This window comes from Lynx canadensis, chromosome A3 (genome assembly GCF_007474595.2).
Source record: "Lynx canadensis isolate LIC74 chromosome A3, mLynCan4.pri.v2, whole genome shotgun sequence".
In the NCBI taxonomy this organism is placed as follows: Eukaryota; Metazoa; Chordata; class Mammalia; order Carnivora; family Felidae; genus Lynx; species Lynx canadensis.
The window spans coordinates 109,160,181-109,186,440 of record NC_044305.1 but is presented as its reverse complement, the minus strand read 5'-3'; positions in this window follow the sequence as shown (position 1 = coordinate 109,186,440).

The following is a 26,260-nucleotide window of genomic DNA, read 5'->3' as shown; positions in this document are numbered from 1 at the left end:
ATGTGAGGGAGGAACAAGCTTGTGAGTCTGGGGAATGCCAAGAAGTTCCGCGTGGCTGGAGTAGAGATACAGGCTGAAGTCAGAGGATACGCGGGGACCGGAGCCAGCGAAGCAGGCTAGACATTTGCACGGAGTTTGAATTTTATTCCGTGTGTGAGAGAAGCCCTGATGGTTTCGAGCAGGCACTTAAAAAAAAAAAAATCAGTCTGCCTGCCGTATAGAGAATTGCCTATAGCAGGGCAAGAGTGTGGAGCAGAGAGACAGAGACTGCAGAGGTGGTCCAGGGGGGAGGTACTGTGGCTTGTTCTCCATCAAGCCTAGCGTGTCTCAGGGTGGTGGGAAGAGGTCAAACAAGGGATGCATTTTGAGGCAGAGCCTCCAGGCCCATGGATTAGATGCAGACTGGGAAGGAAAGAGAGAAGTCAAGGATGACTGCAAGGTTTTGGGACTGAGCCACTTACTGAGGTGGGGAAGGTTAAGACCAAGGGCAGCGGGAGCACCGGAAGGGTGGGAGCAAGAGTTCAGCTTTATGGTCTCTTTAATTTTGAGGGACCCAGTTTATTTCACCAGTCCCCTATTGTTCATCATTTGGATTGTTGCCAGAATTTTCCCCTTATCAAAATTCTGTTGTAGCAAAGGTTTTTATGATGAGTATGATTATATTCCTAGAAGTGAAATTTCTGGTCAAAGCATGCCTTAATACATGCTTATTACATATTAATACATATTATCGTGTTGCCCTCAGGAAAATCACAGCCAGTTATATGCCACCAGCAACATAGAGGTATGCCAGTTTCTTCACATCTTATCAAAGCTAACAATATTGTAGAAAAAGGTTATAATCTGACAAGGCATGAATACCATTTTACGGTTTTCATTTGTACTTCTTTGGCTGCTAATGAGGCCAAACACTTTTAAAAGACTTACTATTTCTTCTTTTTGTGAATCACTTTCCCTTTGCAATTTTTAATTGAGATTCTATCTTTTTGTTCTTTATTTATAAGAACTATTTATATATTAGAGATAGGAAAATTTTGATTTGTCATTTACTGGGAAGTTGTTTTCCTGATTTGTCACTTGCTTTTAAATGTAGTTTATGTTTGGGGCACCTGGGTGGCTTAGTCAATTAAGCGTCTGACTTTGGCTCAGGTCATGCATGATCTTGCCGTTTGAGGGTTCAAGCCCCACTTCGGGCTCTGTGCTGACGGTTCAGAGCCGGGAGCCTGCTTCGGATTCTGTGTCTTCTCTCTCTTCCCTCCCCCCCTCAAGCTTTCTCTCTCTCTCTCTTTCTCAAAACTAAATAAACATTAGGGGCGCCTGGGTGGCTCAGTCGGTTAAGCATCCAACTTCGGCTCACATCATGATCTCGTGGTTCATGAGTTCGAGCCCCACTTTGGGCTCTGTGCTGACAGCTCAGAGCCTGGAGCCTGCCTTGGATTCTGTGTCTCCCTCTTTCTCTGACCTTCCCAGTTCACACTCTGTCTCTGTCTCTCTCAAAAATAAATAAGCATTAAAAAATTTAAAAAAAAACATGAAAAAAATTACATGTAGTTTATACTTAATTTTCCAAAATGGACGTTACGCCTCTTTGAGAAGTTGGTTCTGAGATATTTTATATATTTTTTAAAAACTTCTGCCATATACAGCACCTTTTTCATTATATCTTGAATTTGTTAGAGCTAGTATAAAAGGTATTAATATATGCACATTTATTTTCTAACTGACTGTTACCTGATTGATCTCTCTTTTATATTATTTTCTGTTAGATTCTCTTTGGTTTGCAGTGTTGACAATCATGTCATCTGCAAATAATAATTTTCACCCTCCTTTCTTCTATCCTCTCCCCTCGTTTTATTTAATTGACTAGAAGCTCCTGATCATTGTTTACTTTTTTTTTTACTTTTTTTTAAAAACGTTTATTTATTTTTGAGACAGAGAGAGACAGAGCATGAACGAGGGAGGGTCAGAGAGAGGGAGACACAGAATCTGAAACAGGCTCCGGGCTCCGAGCTGTCCGCACAGAGCCCGATGTGGGGCTCGAACCCACGGACCGCTTGATCGTGACCTGAGCCCAAGTCGGCCGCCTAACCGACTGAGCCACCCAGGCGCCCCTCCTGCTCATTGTTTAAATAGCATCAAGATGGCTACCTCTTTCCATTCTTCCTGACCTTTAACATGAAGGCCCCTATTTTTCCATTATTGCACACGAGGTCAACTATTGGCTCTACATGGATGTCCTTTCGCTCGTTAAAAAGAGTCTTCTAAAAAAAAGAGAGAGAGCGTTCAGCTTTAGATCTGGTTAGTGCGAAACACCCATTAGACCCCCCCAGTGGGGGGGGGGGGTAGAGTCCGCAGCAAGCTATAGAAATCTGGAGTCAGGGACAAAGCAAGAGCTAGAACTAAGCATGACAGATTCCTCAGGGCACAGAGGGAATTTATGGCCATGAAACTCGGGGTGTTCATCCCAAAGTGAACGTGGCTAGGGGAGAGAAGCCTCAGGACAGAGGTCTGGGGCACCCACAGTGCAGAGATTACAAAGCGGAAGCAGATCTGGCAAGGGGACTTCGAGAAAACAGGAGGAAAACCCAGATTGCTGTTATCCTGGAAGTCAAGAAAAGAAAAAGATTCACAAGGACCCTAGGGGATTCCGGGGGATGCTTGTAACCAACAGGTAAAGGGAGCTCAGAGAGCCTGGGCCACTGAGTGTTGGGGTTCGTTTCAGAGGCCCTGACTCCAGAATGTGCTTCAATCTGCACAGGGCAGACAGCAGTGTGGCCCACACACCATGCCCGCCCCCTTTCTCTCTGAAAAGAGCCCTTTGTAACTTCTTTAAGAAGGAAACACCTCCATCAGGGGAGGAACATTATTTGCTTCCTGTTAGAACAGACTCTTACTTAGGATCAGGTTCCATGCCAGCCCCATGCCCGCAGGGAGCAATGATGGAAAGAGGAGGAAGGGGCCCTCTGGGGGGTGAGTGGTTTAGCAGGAAAGGTTCTGGAGAGCTTAGAGCATGGGGGGCTGGATGTCTACAAATCCAGCCTTTTTCAACCAAAAACTCTCCCCTGTCTTCCACCAGTCTGTCCTCTTGAAATGCCTGAGAAGTGGCATAAAGGTGGTCAGTCTGGGCGCTTAGTGGTTGGGTCAGTTTGACCCTTAGATGCCTGCCAGCCTTTCCCAGGGTAGGTTAAAGTCAATCACTCTTTCACTCATTCGGCGGTCCTTCACCAAGCACCTACTTTCTGCTGGGCCCTGTGCCAGGCACGAGGACACAGCAGGACAAGAGACAGACTTGTGTCACATCCCCCGGAACGTAGAGTCTAGGGGGAGGAGATAAACAACCATGGAAACAGCTCTCTAATCACAAATGTGGGAAGGCTGTGAGGGAATATTTCCTCCAGGGTGCGGAATACGATGGAGGCCAGGCAAGGAGTCCTGCCTGAGGAAGTGACCGAATCTGTTAAAGCAAGAAAAAGGGCAGGGTACAGGAATCTGACCCCCCTCCTCACCCCCCGGATTTTAGAATCCAGCCAGACACTGTTTGGCCTTGGCCTGGATGCTTTATGTCCCCAAAGCCCAGATTAAATAGCGGCGCATGGAGACGGGTCACTTATTTCTGGCAGGAATTGAGAAGCTGGAACTAGCAGCCTAAGGTCCCTGGTGTAGAAGGTACTCCCCTCTAGGGGACAGCAGCTTGAGACCCAGGAACCAGTGCCATGAGACTCCCAGGATTCCTAAAGCAGAAATGACAATATATCTACCCTCACCCACAAATATTTGTGAATCTTCTGTTCAAAGAAGAACAGAGGGTACTATGGTAATTTTATTTTTAATGTTTTGAGGAACCTCCATGCTGTTTTCCATAACGGCTGCGCTAATTTACGTTCCTGCCGGCTGTGCACAAGGGTTCCCTTTTCTCCACATCCTTGACAACACTTGTTATCTTTTCTCTTTTTGATAATAGCTACCTTGACAGGTGTGAGACGATATCTCCTTGTGGTTTTCATTTGCATGTCTCTGATGATTAAAGATGCTGAGAAGCTGTTAGCTATTTGAATTTCTTCTTTTGAGACATGTCTATTTTTTTTTACATGTCAAAAATATTTCAATAAGCTATTAAAAAGGAAAAAAAGAGGACGTCTATGCCTCTTGTAAAAATCAAGGGAGAAATTCCACGTAGGCTTCTGCAGACCTATGACTGTCGCTGCAGTGCAAATACGCTTAGGTAGCACGCTTCACCTGCACCCCACGAACGCGTGCCCCACAGACACACACACAGCACCTCCACACGCGGGTACACACGCTCCTACAGAAGAAAAGACAGTTGAAAGTGAGAAGGAGAGCGCAGGCTACCTCAATAAACTGATATCCTTTGGAGTCAAGGGTTCTTTTATTTAATTCTCTGGATAGCTGAATATTAACCTAAACGTTCCTTTTATGGTTGAAAACACCTTGGTCCCGGGTCTTCCATGAATCTAGTACACCAAAGGCCATTACATTGTTCATGGACAGATGAGCAAATTGAACACTCGAGGCTTTTATTCTGAATTTCAGTGTGCGTTAGAGGAGGTTGGGTTGAATGTGTGGAAAGGATAAAAGAAGGCTCATCTGGATGTAGGACATGATCGCTCGCAAGGCATTTATACTACATTACTGCCTTTGATCTATGCAACCATCCTGTGAATTAGGCAAGAAACATTTCAGCTTTAAAGAGGAGGAAACTTATGTTCCAAGATGTTAACTTACCCAAAAGTCATATAATTAAGTTGTTTTGTTTTGTTTTTCATCTTGACCACTGTATTCTTCTGTACTGTCTTCAACACTCTGGAAGATAGATATACGTAACTTAGAATATATATTTATAAATAAAACACATAATATATATTATATTCTGTATATTTTATATATTAGTATATATGTATATTATATATATTTTTAATTGCATTCTTAGTTGTCTTAATATTCATCTCTTCCTAAAATTATGGTGCAGAAAATAAAATCTGACAAGTAACTCCAAATTTATTGTTTGTCGGGATAATTACATTTTACTATATTTTGTTTTAATCCTGTTAATGAAATTTTGCAAGGAGCCCAGAAGATCTTCCCTAGAGTCCTAAATTAAACACACATGGATCACATATGCATCCAGCTCAATTACACGGCAGTTCCAAATTCTTAATTTCAACCTTTCATTTGAATGAAAATCTTTACTTTCTTTTCACCGTTTTTTGTTTGTTTGTTTGTTTGTTATTTATTTTGTTGTAATGGCCAAGGAAAGGAGTAGGGGGTGGGGTGTTTGGCCGCATCTTGTCTCTTTCGACAATCGTCAGCGCCATCTACTGTCAAGAAATAAAATCGCGAAGCATTGCAATAACTTGTCAATGAAGTTAGGGGTTGTGTAGTGCAGGAAAGAAATTTTGCATCCCCGGGGACTTAACTAATAAATTCGTGCACACATATTTTTTACTTTAGATCATGAATTCCTTAAGCAACTTTCAGAAATAACCAGATGAAATAAAAATAGAATTATCTTTGTTGAGGACTAACTTTGGAAGAGGAAAATACGGGCTCCCAGCTAAACCACTTAGTAGATACCTTTACCCTCAGATTTTCACCTGTAAAATATGAATAATTATAAGATCCTTCTGCTGAATAAATGATAGATGTAAATTTTACCCCAAAGCTAGCGGAACAAGGTAGCTTTGTTCTATGACATTTACTGAGCACCTGTTAAGTATCAGATTGTGCTAGGAATTTTCTTCATAGCAATTCTGTGAGATGGCGAGCTTCTGAGATAGGAGAGACCACACCCAAGATTATACACAGCTAAGTGAGATCCAGGTTTAAACCCAATTTTTCAACTGATTCCAAAGTTGTTCTCATTCCTGACAACTCACAAAACATGGCTTTGCATTCCCTTCTGATATCTTTCTGTGGATGTTCATTTTGGGGGCAATCAGGTATTGATACGGACCCCATCCTTTGTGGTCTGATGCATATATCTCTTTGCATAGAAGAGCCAAGTTTGCCTAACCATGCTATGCATATGTGTATTTAAGAAAGTAATTTCAGGAAGAAGTTTAGAGAGTTTGGCACGTAACCTTGACCGTAACCAAGAATGAAAAGGATGATAAGCGTTTAGGCCCACGTGTCCTCATAGCATTTTACACAGACCTCTCTTTTACTATTATCTCACTGTGTTACCAAAGTTTTTTACAAATGGATGAGTGAAAAATGGTTACATACTATAGAGATGGTATCTCTATAAGGTTTTTGAGGACAAAGACCTTAAATTCTACCCTGCCAGCAATGGTGGTCATCATTCATTTAAGATTTATTGGCTTGATTGCCAAGTAGTATTCCATTGTATATATAAACCACATATTCTTTGTCCATTCATCACTCGATGGACATTTGGGCTCCAAATTGTCCTTAGACACAAACCACTGTAAAATGCCATCCTTCCCCCTTTTGGATAACTAAATTTAGAGAGAATTTCTTTTAATTCGAATGTCTTCTCTAGGGAATATGAAAGGATTTTACTAAGATCCAAAAAACCCCCCCAACAATTGGAAACTGATAAAATGCTTATATGAAACACAAAATTGTATTGCTAAAGTTGCTATAGCCTAGGGTGTTCGGCCACCCAGCTGTCAAAGAAGAAACCTGTCATCTGGAAGGGCTCTGAGTACTGAGTGAAATAACGTATACAGAGCATCTGGTCCAGTGCTTACCAGCTTCATTCTTTCACCTACAAGCACATTTCCCAACACTTGAGCAAAGAGCTGATGAAGTGAGAGACTGCGCCATGACGATATCTGGGGTAAAGCATTTCAGACGGAGAGGACAGGAAAGATAAAAGGACAGGAGAGATAAGGGCTTCCTAAGATGCAACTATGCCTGGCTCGGCAAATGCCAGAAGGTGTTCCTTCACGCCTTTGCTCCCACAGCTCAGCAGAGGTTTTCCTGATGCGGCTCCCACGATCACATTGATTTAAGGTGTGTGAGTATTGACCGTGACTGTGTAGAGACACCATTGACAAAGTCCTGGCCCTTGCAGTGTGCCTCAAAGGTTATAAAGAAAAGGAGCCAAGGTGAAGTTCTCTGTGGCAAGACCATTCCCGCTTTATGACTATTTCATTTACCATGTTGTAAAGGGTGACTGGGTTTCCAGGCTAGACCACAGGACCCTACTTAACATCTAAAGTAGGTGGAATGTGGGGCATTTGTAATAGAACACACTGTAAAACAACTCTGTCGGCAAGGTATAACATGATGGTCTAAGTTCCATTTCAGCCCTGACATTCTGTATTTCTATGATATATATAAAAGGAACAAAGGGAAAACTCATTACCTGTACTAGGGGTGGAATGAGTCTTTGTGGGTTGACCTGGAGACCCAGCAAACACTTAAAACATCCTCTCTACAGAAAAATGAGTTCTGGGTTTCAAATGCTAGGCTTATAGACATGCCAAACAGACTATTCGTGAACCGGAGACCTTCCCAGGGTGGGTGAGAGCGTCCCCAGTGGCAATGGGCAAGAAAAGATGAAAGAACAAAGCCCAGAGCTACTGAAGCTGGAATCTTACGGGGGAAACACGACAGAGAACCCAAATATAGAGCCCTCGGAGAGCCCCAAGCTTCAGCATTACACGGCTGGTAGTGTCACAACACAAGGCCAGCAAACCACGATCTGTAGAGAAGACTGCAAAATGTCTGTGGCCAACTGATGGGGCTCTGTAAAGAACTCCAGAAATGTCAACATGCTTTTCTCTCTACGTTTTTTGGAGTACACGTCTTTTTCCCTTGGCAGCCTGAAATATCACCTGTCTCTAGGATTAAGATTATTACAGCAGGAGCACAAACTGGATAAAAAAAAAAAAAAAAAAAAAAGTTCGATATTTTGGATCATAGCTTTAGTTATTCAAAACAGGATTTTGTAGTAAAACACCACGAGTAAAATTCAAGCTTAAGAGAGAGAAAGTTCTTCCAACATTCTGTTATTTCCTTCTTTGACATATGAAAACCCCTATTGACCATAAAAGTCCATATAGGAAATAAAAAAGGGGAAGAGGATGGGGCGCCTGGGTGACTCAGTCGGTTGAGCGTCCGACTTCGGCTCAGGTCATGATCTCACAGCTCGCGAGTTCGAGCCCCGCAGCTGGCTCTGTGCTGACAGCTCAGAGCCTGGAGCCTGCTTCCCATTCTGTGTCTCCCTCTCTCTCTCTCTGCCCCTAACCCACACGCATTCTGTCTCTCTCAAAAATAAATAAACGTTTAACAAAAAATTTTTTTTTTAAAAAGAGGGGAGAGGAAAGTGTTGGTCTCTAGACCCAGGCACCGGTTAGGAAGGAGAAAGAAGCTGACTTAGACAAGCTTCCGCATACTGATTTGGTGCCAAGAAGCTCACACCAGTGAATGTGAATCAACTCACTGCTTTATTCGGCAAGAAAATCTTATTAACCATCCTTTAAAAGTTGGCTGAACTATGCAATGTACTTACTGATACAGGAAAAAAAGTGGAATGACATCCTGGCTGATAAGTCCAACTCAAATCATTCTCTTTATTATGTGTTAATATGGAATACTGATCCATAAAAAAACAATAGTTTCTTGATGAGGCACGATGGCTATGGAGGGGCAAAGCTCTAGCGACTCAGGGATGTTTGAACTGTGAGATGAGCTCAAAGTGTTTCTGCAAGGTGAGAAACCACTTCAGTCCCAGCTTCTGTAGATGTGAACGAGACGGCCAGACTTGCGTATGCGTTCGACGTCTTCGGTGTCTTTAACAATCATGACGCTGCCATGCAAGGAAGGAAGGCACCATGGTCTTCAATGTGAGATAAGATCAACGGGCAAACACACAAGTTAGGAGCTTGGAGTCACGGTTTCTACATACGGTGGCAACAATAATTACATGTGAGGCAGATGAGGATCTTATTATGGAACACTGGAGAAAAGTTAACACACTTTACGTGTTCGGTAGAACGTCTTGAGTCTTTCCACCAAAGAAGATCCACACATAGGAAAACCAGGGATATAGAATCCATTTCCGTCATCAAAGATCATGTAAATGTTCCACTGTTATGAAGAAAGAACGTTTGTAATTAAATTTTGCTAGTGTTTAATATTTAAAACGTATTTGCTAATGTTTAATATTTAGTGTTTAATATTTGCTTAATGTTTAATATTTAAAATGTTGGTACAAGGTATATGTAATTCGTAAATAAATATACATACACCAGAGGCTCTTTGGTCCTCTGAAGGTCCTGTAAAATCTAGTCCATTCTACACAGTAGCTGCTTAATAAAGTTATGGTGATGTAAATTACTGATGAAGGAACCAGAGGAAGTGTTAGGAAATCAAATCAAAGGTGCCAGTAACAAGAGCTTAATAGATTAAATAAAGGGTTGTGCCAGCATTGCGGCTGGTTTCTGGTTGCCATGGAAACCAGGCACCCTTCAGTCCTCCTATTTTGAAGCCCAGATTACTGAGGACAATTGGCCGGAGAGAATGGGGCAAAGAGGCCATTGCTGGAAAAGTGACCTGGCCCAATTACTCAACTTCCTCATCGGTGAAGCCAGAGGGACAGACCGGATGACGTCTCAATCCTTGGGCTGGTATTTGGCCTGCGTGTTCCTACAAGAACATTCCAGGTCTTAATGTGTTGAAACACTTGCCTACTGGTGGCTACGAGGCTGCTGGCACACTTCCCTTAAGGGCTCCCCTACAACCTCCCTACCCTCACTACACAAACCCTTCTGTCCTTTCTCATTCCCCCTGGTTCTCCCCTCGATCTGGCAACAAAGGGCTAAAGCCTTGGCTCAACAACGGACTTCCAGACCCAACCCAGCGCTGTCGCCTTGGTAAGTCACTGTCACGCCCTCCCTGGTCAGGCCCCTGCCATATCTCACAATCCAGCCTCCTCGAGTGTGCAATGGAATATGGGGGTGGCCCTCCTCGGAGGGTTTGGCTGGACGGGGAGGTGAAGATGTGCCCAGGATTGAGTTACCCAGTTCGGCTGCCCAGACTATGTCTCAGTCTCTGCACTGGTGTCCTGCTCAGACAAGGCCCGGGAAAGCAGGAAACGCACAATCCACAGGGATGGACTTGGCGTCTCCAGCCATGGAGAGGTGAGCAAATCAGTGCCGGACCGTCCATGGCTCAGTGGGACGCTTCTTCGTGAGGGCTAAGTTTAAGCAGCTTGTTTAGACGTTTTCAGTCGCCAAGCTGTGGCCGATGCATCACGCACTCAAGGCTACTACTGAAGGTAAAGAAAAAGTTTGTACAAACACTTGAGCTGCGGGAAGGGATTTGAAGCTCAGGTCCTCAGAAACGTACCTGAAGACTCCGAGAATTAACTGATTCCTTCCTCCGACATCCTATTTGGTGCTTATGTTGGTGGCTAAACTCCGGCTTGATTTCTCAATATTGTAAAACGTTTTGTGGGCTGCACAAGACTCTAACATGCACGATTGTATCTGCTTCTCACAACAACCCATGCTGGGCAGTAACTATTATTACTCATTTTACAAACAAGCAAACCAAAGAATCTCAGAGAGGTTCGATAACCTGCCTGCGCTGTTTCTGAAGTCAGGCCCTCAGGCTTTAAATCCAATGTTTCCCATTACGTCATGTTGTTTCTCAAAGTCCTGTGAATAAAAACAGGGCCCTCTTTTGTTTGACTTAACAGGAAGCAGCCCAGTGAAGCTTAGTGATGTATGTTCATTTCTGAAGCAAGTAGGTGGCAGCTAGATTAGGTGGAGTTTGAAAAGAAGTACAAGACAGGGTCCCAGGAACTTGCTGCCCTGTCAGTAAAACAATACACACACCCCTGGGACTCATCATGAGAAATATAAGAACCCACTCTTTTTCGGTCGTAAGAACTTAACTGATTTCTCTACCGATAAGTACAGTTCATTGCCACGTTGCCTTTTCAGCAAGTGAAATAAACAGAAAACTTAGCAGTAGGAAGTTGACTTCTTGGATGCGTACCCATAACCAAGGAGGTAGAATAGGATGACAGATTCAATGAATGGGGAAGATTTCCCCAGGATTTGGAAAGAATGCAGAAGAAAGAAGAACAACCTGCTCTGATTGTAGCATTGGGAGAGGGGGAAAACTTCAGGCAATGCATGTTTTCTGAACCTGCTAATGGACGGAGTTCTAGAGAGAAGCCTGTAGACATTCTGTCACTTGTCCTCGCCTGTCTGAGTTTTTTGTGTGGATTTTCTTCTGTGGAGGAAGAGACTGAATATCTCTTCATGTCGTTTCATGGTTTTATGATTGTTTTGCCTGCCATATATGTAAGGAGATGAAGACATTTTTGTTCTTCCAGCAGCTGGTAGGTGAATTCCTCTTCACAGGAGTCCCATTCTTATTGGGGAAATACTCAATAGGCCCACTCAGAGGAGATTCATCTGGGGAGTGGGGAGGAGGGTGGGGACTGGTGACAAGGCCACGTGGGAAGGGCAGACAGTGCAAGGAGATGGAATTGTCTGCTTTCTATGGAGGGAGGGAGGTGGTGTTAGGAAGAGGAAGAGGAAGAAGAGAAGAAGGGAAGACATGGGAGATGTCAGAATGTGGGTGTGGCATCAGATGACCCCTCTGACTCCTCTTTTACACCATCAACTTCTAGAGATGATTGAGTAGAATGACCAGGTACATAAGTTTCCAAGTCTCTGAGTTTCCAGGTTGAGGGAGAGACAAAATAGAAAAACATTTGCGAATGTAGGAGCTCAGCCCAAGTTCCATTAGAAAGTTTCCTAAATCCCCAATGGGCAAGGTGGTCTTAGATGAATTCTAGGTTCCATACTTAATCCCTTTAAGACATTTTGTACAATATGGAAACCAGGGCAAGTTGCGTGCTTTGCCAGTTTTCAAATTTGGGGTGAGCTTGTACCAGGTACCTTTTTGGTCCTCCTCAACTCAAGGCACCATGATTCTTTTTTTGTTCTAAATTGTAGTTTCTGGAAATCTGGTCTTTGAAGGCCCTCCAGGTGGTCTGCGGTTGCCCAAATGCAATGAGTAGGTTTTGTTCGAAGAGTGTTTTTTGCTAGAGATTTGAATTATCCATAAAAAGGGTACAAAAATAGATATTTGACAATTGTAACCACAAAGATGGTCACACGCTAGGCAGACACTTCAAATGGTGTGGTTGTGGTGGGGTGTGTGTGTGTGTCTCTGTGTGTTCCATGGTTGCAAGCAGAAGCTTTGAGGTAGGTGGTCCAAGGGATTCTTTCAATGTGGTTCATAGTCTAAAATCTCACTTGGGAGGAAGTGAAGCCAAGCACTTACAGGACACTAGGAAATCAAACCGCTTTGTTTGAGAATCTTGAAAATAGGTATTTGAAACTGATACTTCAACTGAGAAAATATCCTGACCCCAAACCTTCGCAATTCCATTTCTGACCATAATGGGAGGATATCTTAGCCACATAACTCTCTATCTAATTTTATTTCTAGTAGTATAAGTAGCTACCCAGCTTTGAAGTTTAGTGCTGAGTCATATTTTAGGGGATGGTTTGGGAAGAGATTGGCTAGGAAATCCATTCTCAGAAAAGGTCTTTTGAAAACCTTCATTAATCTTTATCATGATACCTATTTTCTAACTTCACTTAAAAAAATAATACCTGTCCATGACTTCAAAACCATGGCAAGAGTACAGACCATTCAGATAGCAAGAACTTGTGGCAACAGAGTTTTATTTAAACTCCCCAAATCCTAAAAAACAGACATAGCTACAAGGGTGATTAAAAGGAAAACACTAAGGACACCTTCTACATAACTAGGTGAAAAAGAATTCTCATAGCTTCAGAGTATGGGAGGGTGTGCCAAAACGTGAGACAGAAGCAAAGCCTGAGAGAGAGAAGAAAGTCTAAAAAGATCTCAACAAGCCGGAGGATCCATAGATTATCAGCCAAACTCACCCCTGAAAAAAATGAGCCATACTCTATGTGAGAACCTAGGTGAGCAAGTTGAAAATCATCTAATAAAAAAGGCTCCAGTTGGTGGGAAGATGGCTGGGCTGTGTCACTGTGGTGGTCCGAATCACAAACCCCGAAACATGGTCACGTTCTAATCCCTGGAACCTGTGAATGTGTCTCCTTACACGGCAAGAGGGATTGGGGCACCTGGGTGGCTCGGTCGGTTAAGCGTCCGATGTCAGCTCAGGTCATGATCTCAGGGCTCATGAGTTCAAGCCCCATGTTGGACTGTGCTGAGCTCAGAGCCTGGAGCCTGCTTCCGATTTTGTGTCTCCCTCTCTCTCTGCCCCTCCCCCACTTATGCTCTGTCTCTCTCTCAAAAATAAATAAACATTGACAAAAAAATTTTTGATAAAAAAAAAAGAGGGATTTAGCAGATGTAATTAAGTTAAGGATATTGAGATGGGGAGCTTATCCTAGACTATCCAGGTGGGCACAATATAATCACAAGGGTCCTTATAGGAGGAAGTCAGGGGGATCACAATCAGAAAGGAGATGTGGCAACAGAAGCAGAGGCTGGAGTGACACGTTTTGAAGATGGAGGAAGGGGCCACAAGCCAAGAGTGCAGGTAGCTTCTGGAGGCTGGAGAAGGCAAGGAAGTGGACTCCCCCACAGAGTCTCCAGAGGGAGTGGGGCACCACCAATGCCTTGATTTTAAGTAAGTGGAACATGTTTTGAACTTCTGACCTCAAGAATTGCAAGCTAAGTTTGCATCGTGTTAGCCACTGAGGTTCTGGTGATTTGTTACAGCGGTAATAGGAAACAAATACCCTGGAAACCATGTTTCCCAGAATCCCCTTTCCTGTATGTCCCGGTTAGAGTTGGCCAAAAGACAAACTTGGACAAGATTTGGGAAGTGAGAATGAGTGAAGCAGGAGCTGTTTCTCTCAGACAGTCTTCGTGATTAGGTGCCCTGCAGAGGCCATCCAGGTTGGCCTCGTTCTCCTTGGCTACATGTCTAGCTCTTCCAGACTATAGGCCCTGCTGAGCCATGGCAGCCCTGGGCCTCCCATCAGATGCTTGGCCGTGAACCCACAGAGGCCACAGCTACACCAAGGCGAGAGCTTACTATAGACCCTCTTATGAGTTCCCCTTCATAGCCCCACATCAGAGCTAGACACGTGGCTTTTCAGATTCCATCGCATTCTTCAACTTATCCTATGAGACCAGAGCTTTGAGAGGACTAGTTAATGTTGGTGTTTCTCAAAGTAATTATACCATTTACTCTGCAGTGAGTGGATTTTTCTATTGTCCCGTAACCTCGACAACACTTAATATTGGCTGATTTATCTTGACCAATCCACAAGCTATGTGCTGATATCTCTTTGTGGCTTCACTTCACAGTTCTCTGATAACTAATGACATTGGACATAATATTTTTTTTTAATTTTTTTGACGTTTATTTATTTTTGAGGGAGACAGAGACAGAATGCGAGTGGGTTAGGGGCAGAGAGAGGGGGAGACACAGAATCCAAAGCAGGCTCCAGGCTCCGAGCTGTCAGCACAGAGCCCGATGCGGGGCTTGAACTCACGAGCTGCGAGGTCATGACCTGAGCCGAAGTCAGATGCTCAACTGACTGAGCCACCTAGGGGCCCCTGGACATAATATTTTTAATGGCCTTCTACATCTCCTTGTTTCTGAAGCATGTGTGACTTTTGCCCATTTTTCTTCTAGGTTGTCTCCCTTTTCCTTATGGATTCATGATTGTTCGTATACTCTGCATATTAGTCCTTTACCAATATTCTACTGCAAACATCTTATCCCAGGACATGGCTTGCCTTTTCACTACCTTTAAATATTGATGTGATCAAATGTATCAGTCTCTTTTATGGATAGTGCTTATTATGCATACACTAAAACTCAGCAATTCTTCTTCTAGATGTATGCCCCAGAAAAACTCTTGAGAAATTCTCCAGGCACAGGAATATTCACAGAAATGTGGAGGGAGAAACCCAGAAGCTCTGTAAATGTCCATTGAGAAAGGAGATGAGGGGTGCCTGGCTGACTCAGTCAGTAGAGTATATGACCCTTGATCTTGGGGTGATAAGTTCAAGCCCCACATTATCGGTAAAATTTACTTTAAAAGAGAGAGAGAGGGGGAGAGAGAGAGGAGATAAATCCATGTAGGCATGTACATGGTAGTGAACTACAAACACATGTGTCCATATGGATTTTTCTCAAAAGCTTACTGTTCATTGAAAAAAGATAATTCCTGGGGTGCCTGGGTTGGGCGTCCGACTTCAGCCAGGTCACGATCTCGCGGTCCGTGAGTTCCAGCCCCGCGTCAGGCTCTGGGCTGATGGCTCAGAGCCTGGAGCCTGTTTCCGATTCTGTGTCTCCCTCTCTCTCTGCCCCTCCCCCGTTCATGCTCTGTCTCTCTCTGTCCCAAAAATAAATAAACGTTGAAAAAAAAAAAAAAGAAAAGAAAAAAATAATTCCTTTTGTTAAAAATTCAAAATCAGCCCAAGTTAAATAATCTATTATTTAGGGATAAACAAACAAACAAAACAGAACGAAAACCAGAGGTGGTAAGCTCTAAAGACAAGGAAGGAGGTGATTTGTACAAACCTCAGGATTATGGTCACCTCCTGAGTGAGGGAAAAGTTGTGAGGTGAGAGACACACGCGGGCTTCGAAGGTGCAGACGACATTCTACTTTTCCACCTACCAGGTGTCGGCACAGTTCTTCCCTTTATTACTATACTTTGAAATGAGCATATGTTTTAGATATTCATTGTTGCATGATTTCTTTTCTCAATAAAACATTTTAACACATTAGTCTCCTAACAATCGTTTTCGTCGTCCTGGGTTAAGGGAGCTCAAGATAATAGAAGATTCAGAGTACTTTAGGATACTGTGGATCTGTTGCCCAGTTAAGACTACAGACCGCCGGCCCCCACCCAGGCTACTGAGTCAGAATGTCCAGGGTGAGGCCACGGAATCAAATCAGTTTGCCCAGGTTTGGGGGCACCTAGTCTCCCACAGTACGCCACCTAAGGGTGTCAGTGGCTCCCTACCGCCCTCTCGTGGCCAAATTTTCCCATCCAAACTGCGCAGAGTAGCCAGCCAAGATGAGCGAGTGCAGACGGACTGTCTTGGGATCCGTGGTCTTTTCCAGGTTTGGTGGCAGCTCTGAGAACTTCTACCATTGAACTTCTACCAGGACGCAGTAGAGAGGACCCACTAGGCTTGTCTAGCATTTCTGTTTGAAGTCTTAGGCGCTCTAGCCTGGCTTACTCGCCTGAAACTTTATCTGTGCTCCTCCTGACAGAGATGATCTCATGGAGCCGAAGACCTCTCTCACCTGCCCCAGACCCTCCTGCTGCTTGGTCCTCCCTCCCACAGAGATGCCCTGACTCTGTATCCTGCCCCCACCACCCCCCGGACTGGCCATCTGCACACAAGTGCCCTACATTACCTGGTCTCCTTTTCTGCCTGAACAAACAGCTGTCTGACTAGACCCCTGGTCCTGGCCTCTCTACAAGAGCCTATCCTGTCCTTTGGTTTCCAGAAGATGAGAGCTATTAAGAGGCCAAGAATTGGGGCACCCAGGTGGCTCAGTTGGTCGGGCGTCTGACTTTGGCTCAGGTCATGATCTCACGGTTTGTGAATTTGAGCCCATGGGTCGGGCTCTGTGCTGACAGCTCGGAGCCAGGAACCTGCTTCAGATTCTGTGTCTCCCTCTCTCTGCTCCTCTCTCTCTCTCTCTCTCTCTCTCTCTTTCTCTCTCTCAAAAATAAGTAAAGCTTAAAAAAAATTTTTTTTAAGAGACTAAGAATCAAAAGCCACAGAGAAATGCAGGCCGGATGCACGCTCTGAGGCTCCATGAACACACTGCTTCTCCACCCCAATCCACCACTCTCCTCCTTTCTCTCTCTCTCTTTTTTAAATGTTTATTTATTTTTGAGAGAGAGAGAAAGAGAGACAGACAGACTGTGAGTGGGGGAGAGGCAGAGAGAGAAGGAGACACAGAATCTGAAGCAGGCTCCGAGCTCCGAGCTGTCAGCGCAGAGCCCGACGTGGGGCTCGAACCCAGGAGCTGTGAGATCAGGACCTGAGCCGAAGCTGGACGTTTAACCAACTGAGCCACCCAGGCGCCCCTCCTTTTTCTCTTTCTCTTCCTTAGTCAGAGTTTCTGATTCCTGACATGCAGCTTGGAATGGGCAGGTTAGGTCAGAAAAAACCAGAATTGGTATATCTCGAAGGAAGAGTCTGGACCAGACCCCAGGGGCAGAACCCTAGTGTGGAGAGTCCTCACTCATTTTGCCCCATCTCTGTCCCCCTATTGGACCCTGCTAGAGTCCTGAAGTTACTGTACATGCTCATTGATTCCTCTCGAGTGAATAAGCTCTTACTTCATCCCCAGGAGCCAATAACCTGCCCAGTGGAAGGTGGTGTGATGTAACGATTAAAAATGAATTTGGAGGGGTGCCTAGGTGGCTCAGTTGGACTTTGGCTCGGACTTTGGCTCAGGTCATGAACTCGCAGTTGATGAGTTTGAGCCCCGCGTCGGGCTCTGTGCTGACAGCTTGGAGCCTGGAGCCTGCTTCCGATTCTGTGTCTCCCTCTCTCTCTGTCCCTCCACTGCTCATGCTCTCTCTGTCTCAAAAATAAAGACAAACATAAAAAAAAATTTTTTTTGTAAATAAAAAAAAAATGAATTTGAAGTAAGAGCTGGATTGGAATCGCTGCCCGCTTATATGCCGAGTAGTCTTGGGACGTTACTTTACATCTCTAAACCTCAATTTCCTCCCCTGCAAAGTGAGGATAACAATGTTTAACTCGAAGTTTGTTGTGATTATTGAATGAGACAGAGCATGGAGAAATGCTTATCACATTTCATACACGTGGAAGTACATAATGATGGGGTTTTTGGAGATGAGAGTGGGGTTCGCAGAGTCCAGAGCTGACAAGCAAGAAAGAATTCTTGGAGAAGCGTTTGGTGCAAAAAGGCGATTTTAGTGAAGCACGGGGGACAGAGGACCCGTGGGCAGGAAGAGCTGCCCGGGACTGCGAGGAGAGACTGGTGGTGTACTATGGGGTTGGGGGAGGTGAAGTCCAGGGGAAGTTTCCAGTGAGATTTTCATATGCTAAAGTCTTCTTTAGAGAGTGGAGGGCCAGCTATTGTCAAGCTAAGGAGGTGTTTCCCTCTAGCAAAGCATTAGCATTCAGACAGTAAAGAGTTCCTGGACAAACGTTTTACTCTGCCAGCCTCAAGTATTCGTCAATGGGCTGCAGGTTGTAAGGAAAGTTAGTTCTCTCTGCCATTTCCTTCTGCCTTTGTTTCCCATATCACTATGGAGGGGTGATGGAGACTATGATCTCTATCACGCCATTTAAGTTAGGAAGAAGTTTTTCATGGATGTAAATCTACCAAGAATCTTTTCTGGTTACTCTGTCAGTTAACCATTTGTTTTTCCCCTTTCCTTTGTTCTTGGGCAGCCAGGAGTGTCCAAGGAATATCACACATATCCCACCTGGTTTGGGGGGGGTGGCGGGGGAGGGAGTGTTTGTGGCCTGTCAGCTTGCCTTATGCTCCCTCATGATTTAATACATCTTGCTTATTATTTATTATCAAGTCCAGACCTTTTAGGGTTCCAAGGGCTGTATCTTAGAGGCGGAGTCGTTTGGAGCCCGATGGAAGCATCCATTGTCCAAAGGCTCCATTTGGAACAGCCAGCTACTCAGAGACTCTAGAAAATGCTCCAGTGTGACTCCATCCTGCCTGTCTCCTCCAAACCCTATCAGGGCGCTGGCCCAGAAGCTGGCATTGCACCCTCTAGCCCAGAGATCACCTACCCTTCCCGTCTGTCAGGTAGGCGACAGCCCTGCTCCATCAGAAGAGGGAGGACCCTTTCTGTCTGCTCTCTCCTCGGCTTGCTTCTCCCCTTCTTTCCCTCCCTTCCCTTCCCCTCCCCTCCCCTTCCCCCTGGCCAATATTCTCACCAGATACTGTTTTCCCAATATCCGTCGGCTGTCACTCAGAGTCTGGGCACCGAAGCTCCCAGTTCCAGAGAACATGGCTTCCTAATCAGGTATCACATCGTTACTACACGCTTCAGATCTAACAGTTGAATCCCTCAAAGCAACTCTTCAGATCACCCCCAGGAAAACAAAACAAACACAAACACAAACAAAAAAGCAACACACATGCGATGCCTGGATAACCTCAGCTGTGAGGTGTTCTGTGCCCAGGGGCAGCCTACCTCTGCTCTGACCCTCCCGAGTTCATGCTCTGTCTCTCCCTGTCTCAAAAATAAGTAAACGTTAAAAAAAATTTTTTTTAATTTATTTTGAGAGAGAGAGAGAGAGAGAGAGAGAGAGGGCAAGGGGGGGGAGGGGCAGAGAGTAAGGGAAAGAGACAGAATCCCAAGCAGACTCCACATGGTCATTGCAAAGCCCAACGTGGGGCTTGAACCCACGAACAGTGAGATCATGACCTGAGCCAAACCAAGGCTCTGACGGTTAACCAACTGAGCCACCCAGGCGCCCCGAAACTGAATGCTTTAGGTGCACAGCTCACCGGCACAGAAACCCACACTGACTCAGCTCTGAGTATTGAATCCCCACAGACTAATCGGGCTCCCAGGAGGAAAACCACTGAAAGGAAACATTTTTTTCCCAAGGCAACATAATCTTATCTCTGACTTTGTTCCCTTATCTAAGAAGAGAGGATCAAATTCTTCCTGCTTTTCCCAGACCCGTGCTTGTGGTGTCGGAAGCAAGGCTGATTTCTAATTTTCCTCTGTGATAAATCTCCACGTGCACACAACTGTATAAAAGGAAAGTGAGGATTTGGAAAATCTCGAGGTCGGGAGTCTTTCATTAGATAGCTGTGCTTAATTGTGTCACCATTTTTTTTTTTTTTTTTTAATGAACGGGCCAGTTTGCCTCAGAAAGTTCTGTTACCCCACCCAGGTAAGAAAGCCAGCCGGGCAAGAGTTTCTAAGACCCCTAAGGATGGAGGGGGCAGGGGGCGTGCAGAGTGCTGGGAGGGCCAGAGAGCAGAAAAAGCTTGCAGTTGTGATGCAAAAGAAAACAAAACGCTAGACCTTGAAACCAAAGGCTGCCATGGACCCCAGCTCCTGAAGCCAGAGTATGAGCCCAAGGACAGAGTGGAGGGAGGGCTGGGGGGGTGGGGGCAGAAACAAGTTCCCTGGCATGAGAAGTGAGTGGGAACAGAGCATGGCCACACTAGTGAGGTGCCAGGTTGATACATGAGCCTCCCTAAGAGCTTAGCTCACCCTCAGGGAGAAGGAGAGAAGGTGAATTGGAGTGGAAGATTCCCAGATTTAAAATCTAGAAGCAACCGAGTTCCCCTGAATCGGTGATATTAATCTCTGCTGTTGCGTTGCTAGCCAGGATTAAAAGATCCAGCGTGGAGTTCAGGTACAGATTAATAAAGAAAGTGACATTTCTGCATATTTGAATCTTCTGACTGAAAGGCTTATCTACTCTACTAGCGATATTTTGTTTTACTGAAGATACTGTGGTAGATCTCTGTAAGGATCCACTAACTCCCTGACTCCCACACTGTGAAGGTAAAAGCCAGAATCCTTTTTTTTTTTTCTTTAAGTGTCATTAGACATGGGGCGCCTCCACAAATCTTTCATGGCCAATTGGAAATTTGTTTGCATGTGTACAAAAGGAAAAGCAGTGAAAGCTGTTTTTGCATGAATACAAATGTGATCTCTACAAAACAAAACTCTTTCTTGACCTCCCATATTTTTGGACCTCTGTTCACTGTGTTTCTGGCAACCATAACATGTTGGAACACATTCTCCTTTTTCACACAGACATTGCTCCTTCAAGTGCAAAAAACCGTGTTAGTGGGAGAGCGAGCTCATAACCAACACCCTGTTCTCTAAAGTGAGTTAATGGGCTAGAATTACTCTCAGGAGATAGGAAATATCTGGGCCTGAGCTATTCTAATATGAAGCCAGGTTTAGAAATCTGACTCCCTTGTATTGAAACACCTAGGCAGAAACACTATATCTGCTCACGAAACAATTTTGTTTGCTCACCCACAAGTTGCTCTGCCCAATAGCCAGTCTCCTTCCTATTCTTCCTGTTTGACAAAGTCTGCCTCCTGCAACAGAGGTGCAAAGGACAGTTGTTTCTTGTTCTGAAACAGCTCCTTTATGGTGATGGCGTGGGTATGATCAGTTACAACCACTGAGACATAAGGAACACCGGGGGAAATTGTCCTTAGTCATAAAAAAAACAAAACAAAACAAAAAAAGAGATGGCCTCCTTCTTCCCTCCTGCCCTTTGAAGCAATGGTGAAAGGGCCTGATTCCTGGAGCTGGGGCAGCCATTTTCCAACCATGAGGACGCAGGCCTAAGGCAAAAGTCAACACGCAGTGGGTTGCAGCTTGGAAATATGGTAAGTGTCTGGCTCCTAATGATACTGTTGAGATGCTGAATCAGTCTGATCTCCAGACTTTTTGAGATATGAGATGATAAAAACCTTAAGTGTTTAAGACATGTCAAGTTGGTTTTCTGTTACTTGCAGGCAAGCAATACATTAAAAGTCATAGGAAAGAGAACTAATTTCCATACGCTGTGAAAATGGAATAAAAATATTTTAGGTTGTGTTCTAATTGTCCTGGATTTAAAGGGAGGGAGTCCCCTTCCCTTTCACCTCCATTTTATTCTCCAGAGCTAAATGCTTCATTCTCTCTGGAGGTCCACCCTACTCCCAGCCCCTCTGTCCTCTCAGGACCACCCCTCTCAGAGCTTTTCCTCCTAGTCTAGATCTGTTCCCCATAGGGGTTTCTCTGGCACTCCATGGTGCTTTTCAATGGCTCTTGCATAGTACCATGACAGACCAAATAGATGATTTCCTTATCATCCTGGGTATTCAGATATTGCAAACATACATGAGCACAGAGTGGAGAGCTTCTGTACTATTTTTCGTGACTGTGAGCATCTAGATTTTCATTCTTTACAGTTTTCTTCTTCCCACCACAACTCTTTTTTTTTTTTTAATTTTTTTTTTTTCAACGTTTATTTTATTTTTTTGGGACAGAGAGAGACAGAGCATGAACGGGGGAGGGGCAGAGAGAGAGGGAGACACAGAATCGGAAACAGGCTCCAGGCTCCGAGCCATCAGCCCAGAGCCTGATGCGGGGCTCGAACTCACGGACCGCGAGATCGTGACCTGGCTGAAGTCGGACGCTTAACCGACTGCGCCCCCCAGGCGCCCCCCACCACAACTCTTAAAGAAATCCCCTGTGTATTCCCTTCAACGATCTAATTGATGATCTCAGGAAGTGAGTCTAATAAGTGCCTAAGCCATAGTGTACAAGATAAATGAAAAGTACCAAGAGTTGGAATCTTGAGAATGGATCCTCGTGGGCCTTTCTTACCCTTTCTTATCTTTGCACTTGTTCACCTGTTCGTCCCTGTGCACAGGAAAAATTGCAAGAAGGACCCCTGAAGAGGTACGCAGATTCCCAAACCTGAATTTCATTTGGTTTCTTTTTTCAACACGATCTTTGAACCTCTGTTTTTGCACAAAACACCAAAAATGAATAAAGAACAGATTTAACAGTGGTTCCTCCAGTATAACGCTGACTTATCTCATTTTTACTTTAGAAATACTGTTACAGTGCAAAGTTTCTTCAAAGGGTGGCCCATGCGACATCAAGTCAGAATAATATTTTGCTTAATTGTTTTTTAATGTCTTATTTATTCTTTTTTTTTCTTTTTTTTTTTTCTTTTTTTTCAACGTTTATTTATTTTTGGGACAGAGAGAGACAGAGCATGAACGGGGGAGGGGCAGAGAGAGAGAGGGAGACACAGAATCGGAAACAGGCTCCAGGCTCTGAGCCATCAGCCCAGAGCCTGACGTGGGGCTCGAACTCAAGGACCGCGAGATCGTGACCTGGCTGAAGTCGGACGCTTAACCGACTGCGTCACCCAGGCGCCCCTGTCTTATTTATTCTTAAGAGAGACAGAGAGCAGGAGCAGATGAGCGGCAGAGCAAGAGAGGGACACAGAATCCGAAGCAGACTCCAAGCTCTGAGCCGTCAGCACAGAGCCCTACACGGGGCTTGAACGCATAGAGTGCGAGACCATGACCTGAGCCGAAGTTGGACGCTCAACCGACTGAGCCACTCAGGGGCCCCCAGAATAATATTTTGAAATGCAAGTTCCTGGGCCCCATCTCAAAGTTAAGAATCTGAGGGGCGCCTGGGTGGCTCAGTCGGTTAAGCGTCAGACTTCAGCTCAGGTAACGATCTCGTGGTCCATGAGTTCGAGCCCCGCGTGGGGCTCTGGGCTGATGGCTCAGAGCCTGGAGCCTGCTTCCGATTCTGTGTCTGCCCCTCCCCCGTTCATGCTCTGTCTCTCTCTGTCTCAAAAATAAATAAAAAAAAACGTTTAAAAATTAAAAAAAAAAAAAAAAGTATTTTAAAACAAACAAACAAAAAAGCTAAGAATCTGAAGTCTTGGTGGTCAGAGAGTCTACAAAATAAGCAAGCAGTCTAGTTGATGAATATGCACATAAATGTCCTAATCATTCACTTTTCTGTTTTAGTTACAAATGCTACCTACAAGATTTAATGGGCCTTGCAAAGCAGAAACCAGTGACACTAAACCTTTCTGAAGTATACATATTTAGAAAGAATTCCAAACACAGGATAGTATAATCCTGATGAGAAAAAGTGGTTTGATAACCAGAGCTAGCTTCACGCAAAATTTAGGTCTTTGAGGTGAAGTCAAAAATTCCATTTAATTTTGGATAGTTGAGTTGTCCTTTCTCCGTTTCCCCACAAATTCCATATTCCATGACCAATGGTCCTTTCTCCTCCATAACGTACCTTACCTGGCATTAGCTGTTTACGAAAAAACATTTTTTAAAGCAATCACGTAGGCTGGCTACGTATGTGCAAACTTGCCAAACTTCAGGTTGAGAATTCAGGTTAAAGAATATAGATGCTGAGGTATTTGAATTTATCCATCAGTCTATTTATTCATTCAAGATGTATATTAGTGAATGCCAAGTATTGAGGGTAGAAAAATGAATCAGACCTGGGCCCATGCTTTAAGAAAAATGATCTAACCTTAGAAATTCAGAACTCACATCACATTCTTTCAATGTTGCAGCACTGCTTGACAAGCTTGCCCAGGGGGTATTTAATTCTTTAGAAGAATGCATGGGTGTTTGGGCTATTCACTGTTAAGTAAGGGCTGAGATTCCATGAAGTTACATGTCAATTTATAGGTCTACCGGTTAACTAGAGGGTGGAGGCCACGGATGCTGTTAAACATCCCACAACAGGGAATTCTCCCTACAACGAACAATTCTCTAGTCCCCAAAGTCGGTAGGACTGTGGTTGAAAAACCCTGTTCCAAAGAGATCAAAAGCCACTAATTTGGGAAATCAGGAGACTCTGTCGCCTTAGTGAGAGTAGTGTTAGTGGTTTCCTGCACTGGGCTGATAAATGGTTGGGGGATCAAGAAGCGAAGTCTGTGAATGGAAAGTTTTCTCTCACAGCTTTTGGTAGTTCCCCATGTGAGATAAGGTATAAACACCAAAGGCAAAGCAGGGTTAAGAAGCTTTTTGCAGAAGGATAATTGGTGGTAGCAAAGTATTTAAAAATATTTGGATCAACTAAAATTTTCATTTTTCCTTTAGATATTTGATGCTGTTGAAGCTCTAACCTGAGCCAGAGTGGCAATTACATCATCTTTTTTTTTTTTTTTTTTTAATGTTTACTTATTTTTGAGAGAGACAGACACAGAATGCGAGTGGGTTGGGGCAGAGAGACAGGGAGGCACAGAATGCGAAGCAAGTCCCAGGCTCTGAGCTGTCAGCACAGAGCCTGACGCCAGTCTCGAACTCACGAGCTGTGAGATCATGACCTGAGCCGAAGTCAGACGCTCAACCGACTGAGCCACCCAGGCGCCCTAGCAATTATATCATCTTGTTGAAAGATCTTTACAGCTTTTACCCCTTAAAAGGAGGAGAAAATACTACTACTTACTTTTGGTCGTGCCTTCACAATAACAAGTATTTAGCAAACCATAATGATAGAAGTGCTTTTATGTAGAAAGTTGGGTTCTCACAATTAAATATACTTTTTTAAACTACTGTCACTCTGGAAAGTTGCATTGCATTTTTCTATGTGAATATCTCAATGATTAAAATTAGTTTAAGAGTCTTTCATTTATTAAATACAGACACTCCTTGAGTTATACTTCCTGTACCATGAGTGACTACCCTGTGGCTGAATGGATAGTTCTTTTCTTGCTAGAAAACTCAGCAGATCCTGTGGTTGGAGGTAGGAAGAATTTTTTTTTTTTTTTTTTTTTTTTTTAACTAGCAGGTAAGCAGATGCAATAGTTACAATATGGGGTCTCTCTTTTCATCGGACAGTTATTAGCTGCTGCAGCTGGCCGGGACAAGTCCCTTTTTTCTTTTTTTTTCCTAAGTGGAAACAGCAAAGGCCATAGCTACAGATTGGTGATAGCCTGACATCAGCAGTTCTGAGTGAGAATTCAACTGAAACCATATAGTATGTTATTGTGTAGATTACAAAGGATTTTATGGGGTTAGTTAGAAAACAAAGCACAATTATGGCATGATTTTTGTAAGATATGTTCTAAGTTCCAAACAAACCACAATTATTTTGGATCATAATGCCTATGGGTTAGTCACCTGCTTTATGAAGCAAGTTTTCTTCTAAAATCATTACGGGAATGAATTCCAATCTTCATCTGTTTTTAGATTCACTTTTCTGAATGAGAGTCTACACGTCTTAATTATAATGATGGGACTACAATCTTTATAAAATGGAAAAAGTTTTTTTTTTATTTTTTTTTTCAACGTTTACTTATTTTTGGGACAGAGAGAGACAGAGCATGAATGGGGGAGGGGCAGAGAGAGAGGGAGACACAGAATCGAAAGCAGGCTCCAGGCTCTGAGCCATCGGCCCAGAGCCTGACGCGGGGCTCTAACTCACGGACCGCGAGATCGTGACCTGGCTGAAGTCGGACGCTTAACTGACTGCGCCACCCAGGCGCCCCAAAAAAATGGAAAAAGTTTTAACAATGGTTGGTTAATTAATGTGTCTCTCTTGTGGCATAGAATGAATTCTTCCTACAGATTTATTTGCATACCAAGAGGCTGTGTCTACTGAATAATTTTTTGAAAGAGATCTGCGTCTAAGGAGAAAATGACTTCTGTTTGTATAGTCTGAGGAGAGTGGGTCTGGGAAACTGCTAACCTAAATTTTCCCCAGCAGAACCTCCTACAAAATTTGCCTAT